We start from the raw sequence: 10,306 nt of genomic DNA, 5'->3' as shown, positions 1-10,306 counted from the left end.
ACTCTTTGTAATTATGTATAACAGAAGGTTATATTATGTTTCTTTCATTAAATACACATTTTTAAAGTTGTGGTATTCTTTTTGAATCACCCTGTATTTCGCGTACTCAAACTTAATTAATCGCTATCGCGAGCAATTTTCCTATTCCACAATTTTTAGAGAGATTTTTATAGAGCATTTTGCTCAGATTTTGGATATATCGAACCACATGGTCTTTGTCTAAGCTTCCAATACCTGTATGTGGTTATCCATTGGGAACACGACTACGCTAGCAGCGGAATTTCCTTGCCTTAAATAGAATGGATTGCTGATGGTTCAGTTCCTTTTTTGTGTACCCTTGAACTATGGTTGAGTGCTCGTTTGAATGCGGTATCCCACCCTGTTTCCTATTCTTTCTGTTTCCTGTTCTTTGAAAACCACATTTTTGCCAATTGAACCCATCTGAGCAAAACTTTTCTTAATTAATTCGCAACAGTAAATAATGCACCAGCTTTGAGGCAAACTTAGCATGTGTTATACGTTTTACTGAACATTGACGAATTTTAAAATAAATATCAAGGTTTAAACTTACTTTACTTCTCTTCAGTGTAATTTATCCAATCATCTGTTTATTTAAAATAATAATAAATATTCTGTAGATTTAAAAATTTATAACAGTACTAAAAATTTGGCAAGTGTTAATGTGTCTGATTTTCAGAATTGGCTTTCGGTTCAGTCTGTTGCATTACCAAAGGCCAAAACAAAGTACATGAGACGAAGCACCTGCCGCCTGCGGCATCGGTCCAATTGGGCTATGGTGCGCACGAAGCATACTGACAAGGCACCGACGAGGAAACTGAGAAGCATGCGCATCCATGCATGTGAAACCTGTTTTGAGTGACTCCAGTCGATGGAATCAAAACACGAGACACCATGGACAACCTCGCAGCAACCAAGAAGAGAGCGTCTGTATTCATCTCGTGATATCGTTCTTGTTGTCCATGCCGTTCTTGGTGTTGGACGCCTTTTCCAGTTTTCCATATTTGGTCGGCAGGGCGTCCACTACAATAGCAGTGACGTTTGACAACTATTTTCACCGTAGAAGATGAAGAAGAAAAGCGAGCTGTTCACACAGAAATATTTCAACAGAAGATTACGTACAACAGTGACAATGAAGGGAATGTGCAAAAAGATCGTTACTGGAATACTACGCAAAGAGTAAGGAACGAAGTCGCAACGAGATGAGTAAACAAAATAGATTTTCTGACATCTGTTGCTAATAATCTACATGTTAGCTCAGAAAAAGTGAGAGTGTCTCTGCGACTGAGATCTTGGTGGCTCAAAGTAAGCAAAGGGGAGGCTGTCCTCGATTTGGCTCCTTCCAGTTGGAACTGAAAATTGAATTAGACAACTCGAAAATACACTCCTGGAAATGGAAAAAAGAACACATTGACACCGGTGTGTCAGACCCACCATACTTGCTCCGGACACTGCGAGAGGGCTGTACAAGCAATGATCACACGCACGGCACAGCGGACACAACAGGAACCGCGGTGTTGGCCGTCGAATGGCGCTAGCTGCGCAGCATTTGTGCACCGCCGCCGTCAGTGTCAGCCAGTTTGCCGTGGCATACGGAGCTCCACCGCAGTCTTTAACACTGGTAGCATGCCGCGACAGCATGGACGTGAACCGTATGTGCAGTTGACGGACTTTGAGCGAGGGCGTATAGTGAGCATGCGGGAGGCCGGGTGGACGTACCGCCGAATTGCTCAACACGTGGGGCGTGAGGTCTCCACAGTACCTCGATGTTGTCGCCAGTGGTCGGCGGAAGGTGCACGTGCCCGTCGACCTGGGACCGGACCGCAGCGACGCACGGATGTACGCCAAGACCGTAGGATCCTACGCAGTGCCGTAGGGGACCGCACCGCCACTTCCCAGCAAATTAGGGACACTGTTGCTCCTGGGGTATCGGCGAGGACCATTCGCAACCGTCTCCATGAAGCTGGGCTACGGTCCCGCACACCGTTAGGCCGTCTTCCGCTCACGCCCCAACATCGTGCAGCCCGCCTCCAGTGGTGTCGCGACAGGCGTGAATGGAGGGACGAATGGAGACGTGTCGTCTTCAGCGATGAGAGTCGCTTCTGCCTTGGTGCCAATGATGGTCGTATGCGTGTTTGGCGCCATGCAGGTGAGCGCCACATTCAGGACTGCATACGACCGAGGCACACAGGGCCAACACCCGGCATCATGGTGTGGGGAGCGATTTCCTACACTGGTCGTACACCTCAGGTGATCGTCGAGGGGACACTGAATAGTGTGCGGTACATCCAAACCGTCATCGAACCCATCGTTCTACCATTCCTAGACCGGCAAGGGAACTTGCTGTTCCAACAGGACAATGCACGTCCGCATGTATCCCGTGCCACCCAACGTGCTCCAGAAGGTGTAAGTCAACTACCCTGGCCAGGAAGATCTCCGGATCTGTCCCCCATTGAGCATGTTTGGGACTGGATGAAGCGTCGTCTCACGCGGTCTGCACGTCCAGCACGAACGCTGGTCCAACTGAGGCGCCAGGTGGAAATGGCATGGCAAGCCGTTCCACAGGACTACATCCAGCATCTCTACGATCGTCTCCATGGGAGAATAGCAGCCTGCATTGCTGCGAAAGGTGGATATACACTGTACTAGTGCCGACATTGTGCATGCTCTGTTGCCTGTGTCTATGTGCCTGTGGTTCTGTCAGTGTGATGATGTGATGTATCTGACCCCAGGAATGTGTCAATAAAGTTTCCCCTTCCTTGGACAATGAATTCACGGTGTTCTTATTTCAATTTCCAGGAGTGTATTTCAGAACCGTCATCAGCTGCTGATAAAATAATTCTCCTCCGCGAGCAGGTAAGGTACTCTGCGTCTAACTGGGCACGAGGCTGCAGGCTTCAGATGACACAGCCGGCTTTCAGGGCCACTTCAGTTGATGCTACAAGTCTTCGGGCACTTCAGTTGCTGACAGGGTAGGGACCCACAACACCTACAACCGCCGTCTGTCGATGAACAAAACGACTCGACTGTGGCAGGGCTGCAGTTTCGTCGATATGCGGTGAGCGAATGCATCCTTTTGTTTAACTTCTCTTTTTTAACTGTATCATCGAGAACCAATGGGTGTTTTGCCAAATGTGTATTTGTAACTGTATTTTCACTGTGTGGCGGCTAGTCATAGCTATGTTGTGTGGCTGTACAAAATAAGAATGTTAGTTTTGAAATGTGATGCAGTATGTGTTACTGTACACGTGTAGCAAGAGGGAAGAAGGTTGTTGCATTCGGCTTATGGTGACACTGGACAGGAGGTCGGGCGAGCAAGAGTTGTGAGTGGGCATCCAGGGCGGAAGTTAAATGACAAAATAGGGCATTCTGTCAAAGAAAGAGAATGTAATTCAATGTGCGGAACAGAAAGGTAGCGCTTAGGGAGTAAGTTACCTGGTGTAGGCCAGTCTAGGAGGACGTACAACTAAATAAATGGGCAACAGAAGGGGAGGCAGTTCATGTTATGTTGGTGGCTGGGCACAGGGCGCAGAGCCAGAGGCTCTGCCTAGCAAGAAAGACGTCTGTTCTGCTCGAGATCTGGGTCACAATACAGAGAAATAACTGTGTTTCACACTGCAGAAGCCTCCAGAGTTCACACACATCACCTGCATCCCACGCAAGCTATTGACTAAAACCGATGCCGTGGATTCAGCAGAGGGCTGAAGGCGTCTCTTGTCAACAGGTTGGACACAACTGCCTCGGTTGAGAAAGGCAGGCAACCTGCCTCACGCAAGCTCAGCAGAAGTTGCTCTGTGGTGAATGCTTGTAAAGATTTGACTGGGGGATCCGAAATAAATTTTTTAGACCAGTTCCCTAAAGGATCCTTGACTGGCTGCCACCCTGTACTTTACCACCAGCAAGGGGTGTGGCTCATTGTCTAGAGTATATCGAATGTTAACAGTTTAGTAATTCCGGAGGTGAAGCAGAGTGCTGTCAAGGAGTTTCCTGCGTGTAAAGTAATAGTTATGAACATCCATTTAGTCAGATTAGTTTCAGTTAGAAGTATTATGATAGTATTACATGTAAGTGTTCTTGTCGTTTGCATAATTGACAAAGGATATGTTGGTTGTGGTCAGTACCACAGGAAGCAGGGTTTTCAATACCACAGGAAGCGAACATGGGGGTGGCATTTAAAACTGTAGCAGACGAAGTAGATATGACGCGAGCGGACAATGTTAGTTGGCTAAAAGTTTGGAAGCTGTTCGGATCAACAAGGAGGAACAGAGCAGCGTAGAATTAACCCACAGTGTGTAGAGGAGAGATACAGAGAGGATTTGACGACTAGTGCATTGCAAACGGACCTTGTGACATGAGGAATAGGAAGATTTTGGAGACCATGGAAAGAAGGAGAAGAGAGTTGGTAGAGAAGGAGAGAATTGAGAAAGGATTAAAAACTGCTGAAGTGGACGTGACTGTGTCTAGTTTACTTGCTCACACAGTTCGTCCAGCTGCAATTTTTGTAATTGCACCCGTCAAACATGTGAGGAATACGAGAATAATTAATTCCTGGTTGGACGATCTCATGAACTGGAGAATTAAGATAAAACTGTAAAGATAGCAACAATGTTGTGCAAATGCCTGTGAGTTTACACAGTGCGTGAAGTACTAATGCTGTTGATGTTAACGTGGAAGTTATTATCTCTTATATCACATGGAACTGTGGAAGATACAGTGTCAGAAGAAGAAAGTGAATGTTGTGCAGGCTGATTCGAGTACTGTAGTGTCTAATAAAGATGTCTGTTGTTTAGGGGCCGTGAAACCTGGACCGGGCGTTGGGGAATGTATATGTTCCACTGATTTTTGTATCGTGCGGAGTGAAACTACAGACGGTGATGTTACAGCCTTGCAGAGAAAGCGGCTGACGTGCGTGCACTGTGGGCAATTTTCTACGCAGCCACAGTATGAAGTGCGGGACGGGTGTAATGTAGATCAAGGGAAAGAGGAAAACCTGAGGATAAACTTTCTGTCTCAACACCGTGCCAAAATTGACTCGTGGTTGAAAGCCGAAAGAAAAAATTCCAGCTAGGAGAAACTGTTTCCAGAAAGAAATGTCGTAAGGTGTATGATTTAGTACCACTAAACGCATGAAAGTTGCTTTGGAGGAGCAGGCTTTTAAGAAAACAGGGTGTTTTGAGGAATTCAGTCTGTGATTAGCACTAAAGTGAAAGAGATAAGTGGGACTACATGTCCAGGTATCGTCAGTTTTAATACCTTATGTGGCTCATGTGCAAGTATAGTTTCATACAATACCTTCTCTAGGGCAGAATAAAGTAAAACGTTGTCACAAAGACGTGTGAATGATGTTCCAAAACAGAGAAGAGAGAAGAAAGACATGCTGACGATAAGAGTTTGATAGAGCCAGGTCGTGTGCTATTAAGAAAGGTTGGTTCAGCATAATTTATTAAGATAGAAAGAGTTTTTCAGTACCATGTTTTGTTGGTCTAGGACAAAAGAGACAGTTTAATATTATTGCTGTGTGCCTAAACTTTGCTTTGTGGTTAGTAGTAAAAATATTGTTCCTAGCATTTAAGATCTTATGGAACACTATTGAGCAGCCCATGGCGCCCTTGAGTGGTTTTTGTGAGGTGTTAAGCGAGACATGGATAATTCCGTAGGTGGTATAACAGGAAGAGTCTCTGCTACCAGCAGCATATTGTGTTATATGATTTTACGAGAAGCTAAATAAATGCTGATTTGTGAGAGCAAAATGTTCGACCTGTTAGTTATAAGTAAAGATTGTGGCATACAAGAATGATGAACCAGAGGGCTAAAGCTGTAGCGTAAATTCACAGTCTCTGAGCCTCGTGGTTCAAGCTACCTAGCACTTCAACAAAAAAAACCTGTAAATATTTACACCGTTGTTCAGGTGTGCTGAGTTTTGTTGCACAATATTCCAAGACATACAACCGCAGGCCATGTCTCCCAAACGAAGGAGGTATTGTAGTGCTGTCACTAATTTTTGGTCGTTACTGTGGAGATTTCAGCTCAGCCACAGTAGCTGAAGCAGCCAGGAGCAGCCGCCAGTGGGCGCTAAGGCGTTGGCATGCCGGCTGCAACAACAGGGTTGTTTACGCATTGTTAGGCAGACCGGGTTGAGCACCGCAGTCCTGACAACACAGAGGAAAGATGGCGTTCTGGCAGGATTGCAAAGCGGTTAATACACCACAGATCCACGAGTTAGCTGTTCCACACGTCGCTGGAAGCTGTGTGTTGCAACAAGTGAATTTCTGACCCCTATAAATAGCTGTCAATTTCAGTAGAGATATTCGCAATCTGGCCGAGCGGTTCTAGGCGCTACAGCCTGGAACCGCGCGACCGTTACGGTCGCAGGTTCGAACCCTGCCTCGGGCATGGATGAGTGTGATGTCCTTAGGTTAGTTAGGTTTAAGTAGTTCTAAGTTCTAGGGGACTGATGACCTTAGAAGTTAAGTCCCATAGTGCTCAGAGCCATTTGAACCATTCGCAATCTGGCAGCACCTATAGTGACGAGAGAACCCACAAGGCACCGAAGGAACAAGGGTCAGTTGCCACATATGTGGGCTTCCGCAATCGCTGAACTAAGATTTAACTTCAAGTCTTCCTTCCAGGACTTGGCGCCCTTCTTCTGGAGGGTCACCTCCAGACGCACTCCAGCACTATTCTGACGCATGCACTGAAGAGCAGCAGATCAGTATTGGGGCGGTACAGTCGCTGCAGGAGCTGTTGTTCCGGTGCCACGCGCCACTGCTTGCAGGAGTGAGTTCCTGTTCCGGAAGATGTCATCTCCTGAACGTATCTCGGCAACCCTCCACGCCGCTGGCGCCTTCTGTGAGAAGACACGCAGCGCCTGAGGCACGTGTTACTGAGCGGTCTTCGGGCATCAGCATTCCTGTATGCAGAACACACGGCAGGCTTGGCAGATCATCAGCTTCACCTGGACTAACCCATGCTGCACGCCAAAAGGGGCCACGGTCATTGCGTCCCACTGTTACAAGAAGAGTACCATCTGTTTCAATAAATTGTTTGACTTTCTGATGTTGTTTCTATGAGCCGCGCCCTGTCTGAACCGTTGCGACGACCTACCGCTGCTATCCAACCCTCCACGGAAGTGGCTCTTCGCCCAAGGCCCACATTGAGACTTGAATGCTGTCGCTGACAGAGAAGCCAAACTGGAGCCACTATTAGATCAGTTAGTGTTCGTTCATTGAGTTACGATTAGACGCCTTCTCATCAACATCACAGTAAAGCTAGATATTTGTACATATTACACTCCTGGAAATTGAAATAAGAACACCGTGAATTCATTGTCCCAGGAAGGGGAAACTTTATTGACACATTCCTGGGGTCAGATGCATCACATGATCACACTGACAGAACCACAGGCACATAGACACAGGCAACAGAGCATGCACAATGTCGGCACTACTACAGTGTATATCCACCTTTCGCAGCAATGCAGGCTGCTATTCTCCCATGGAGACGATCGTAGAGATGCTGGATGTAGTCCTGTGGAACGGCTTGCCATGCCATTTCCACCTGGCGCCTCAGTTGGACCAGCGTTCGTGCTGGACGTGCAGACCGCGTGAGACGACGCTTCATCCAGTCCCAAACATGCTCAATGGGGGACAGATCCGGAGATCTTGCTGGCCAGGGTAGTTGACTTACACCTTCGAGAGCACGTTGGGTGGCATGGGATACATGCGGACGTGCATTGTCCTGTTGGAACAGCAAGTTCCCTTGCCGGTCTAGGAATGGTAGAACGATGGGTTCGATGACGGTTTGGTTGTACCATGCACTATTCAGTGTCCCCTCGACGATCACCAGAGGTGTACGGCCAGTGTAGGAGATCGCTCCCCACACCATGATGCCGGGTGTTGGCCCTGTGTGCCTCGGTCGTATGCAGTCCTGATTGTGGCGCTCACCTGCACGGCGCCAAACACGCATACAACCATCATTGGCACCAAGGCAGAAGCGACTCTCATCGCTGAAGACGACACGTCTCCATTTGTCCCTCCATTCACGACTGTCGCGACACCACTGGAGGCAGGCTGCACGATGTTGGGGCGTGAGCGGAATACGGCCTAACGGTGTGCGGGACCGTAGCCCAGCTTCATGGAGACGGTTGCGAATGGTCTTCGCCGATACCCCAGGAGCAACAGTGTCCCTAATTTGCTGGGAAGTGGCGGTGCGGTCCCCTACGGCACTGCGTAGGATCCTACGGTCTTGGCGTGCATCCGTGCGTCGCTGCGGTCCGGTCCCAGGTCGACGGGCACGTGCACCTTCCACCGACCACTGGCGACAACATCGATGTACTGTGGAGACCTCAGGCCCAACGTGTTGAGTAATTCGGCGGTACGTCCACCCGGCCTCCCGCATGCCCACTATACGCCCTCGCTCAAAGTCCGTCAACTGCACATACGGTTCACGTCCACGCTGTCGCGGCATGCTACCAGTGTTAAAGACTGCGATGGAGCTCCGTATGCCACGGCAAACTGGCTGACACTGACGGCGGCGGTGCACAAATGCTGCGCAGCTAGCGCCATTCGACGGTCAACACCGCGGTTCCTGGTGTGTCCGCTGTGCCGTGCGTGTGATCATTGTTTGTACAGCCCTCTCGCAGTGTCCGGAGCAAGTATGGTGGGTCTGACACACCGGTGTCAATGTGTTCTTTTTTCCATTTCCAGGAGTGTATATAATTAGTGATAATTGCTACTGATTGTGTTACCAGCATTGTTTCTGTGGTAGTCTGTTTTGCCCTGTTGCAAAACATGTGGTGCATGCAAGCGTACCACCTCAATACAGCCACTACTTCCTGTGTGCGTTCTGTGTTAGGAGGGTGGCTTCCTGTTACCTTTATTTTGAGCGCCAAAATTAAGCTCATTCTTGAAGACCGGCGAATATCAACCAGAAAGTTATTATGATGGGAGCATATCGGGTTCGTATTTAACAATGTGCTGAACATATCTAAGCTTTCAGCAAAGTGGCTATCGAAATGATTGAACAGTGAACAAGAGAGAGTATTTGTTAAGAGCTTTTCTGGTAACATTGGTGTGGAACGTAGCACTCTTCAGCTACGCTAGTGTTGAAGAATGTAACCTGGCTCAACTGTTATGCTCCGTACCAGTGGATAGTAACAGGGATGAAGTCACGATGAGTCCCCACGACTGAACAAGTTCTTCCCTCCAGCAATTGGGCAAAAAATCGTAGTGTCCGTTTTGTTGGACAAATACGCTATTCAGTTGCTGTAATAACTCAGAACTGTAGTTAACCAGCTAAAGATGTGCGCTAAGACGAACCGACCTCGAAAGTTCACCAAAGGAAACTATTTCTTTTGTCCTAAGTTGTTGCAACAAAACCAAATCATAGCTTCTTATTGCCTATTGTTTTCTGATCTGAAAAAAGACCGGAAGCGTAGCCTTGATGACAACATCGAAGTTGTTAAACATGCGGCTGAGGCGTCATTCACCCAGGACGGTGGATGACTCGGCTAGTGGGTCGATGAAGAACGCAGGAAATTGCGCGTCGACATGTGAACTGCAGGACACATGAACATCGACGTTTCGAAAGCACATTGCGGTCCATGGATTCCGTTCCCCGGCCTCGTCTGGCTGAGGGTCGGCTTATTACATAGAAAGAAAGATCCTTTATCATTTAGCTACAATATCACAGGTCAGCAACTGGAAGCAGTTAATTCCGTGAATTATCTGGGAATAGGTATTAGGAGTGAATTAAAATGGAATGATCATATAAAGTTGATCGTCGGTAAAGCGGATGCCAGACTGAGATTCACTGGACGAATCCTAAGGAAATGCAATCCGTAAACAAAGATAGTAGGTTACAGTACACTTGTTCGCCCAATGCTTGAATATTGCTCACCAGTGTGGGATCCGTACCAGATAGGGTTGATAGAAGAGATAGAGAAGATTCAACGGAGAGCGGCGCGTTTCGTTACAGGATCATTTAGTAATCGCGAAAGCGTTACGGAGATGATAGATAAACTCCAGTGGAAGACTCTGCAGGAGAGGCGCTCTGTAGCTCGATAGGGCTTTTGTTCAAGTTCCGAGAACATACGTTCACCGAGGTGTCAAGCAGTATATTGCTGCGTCCTACGTATATCTAACGAAGAGTCCATGAGGATAAAATTAGAGAGATTAGAGCCCACACAGAAGCATACCGACCATCCTTCTTTCCACGAACAATACGAGACTTTAATAGAAGGGAGAACCGATAGAGGTACTGAAGGTACCCTCCGCCACACACCGTCAGG

The 10,306-nt window shown here is 47.7% G+C and overlaps 1 pseudogene; it reads left to right on the top strand.

Moving 5' to 3' along the window:
- Positions 1-9,502: 9,502 nt before the first annotated feature.
- Positions 9,503-9,657, top strand: LOC126282669 (5.8S ribosomal RNA; annotated as a pseudogene).
- Positions 9,658-10,306: the final 649 nt, after the last annotated feature.

This window comes from Schistocerca gregaria, chromosome 7 (assembly GCF_023897955.1).
Source record: "Schistocerca gregaria isolate iqSchGreg1 chromosome 7, iqSchGreg1.2, whole genome shotgun sequence".
NCBI lineage: Eukaryota > Metazoa > Arthropoda > Insecta > Orthoptera > Acrididae > Schistocerca > Schistocerca gregaria.
Note: the sequence above shows the minus strand (reverse complement) of the source record. Positions and strands in the feature narration are given on the sequence as shown.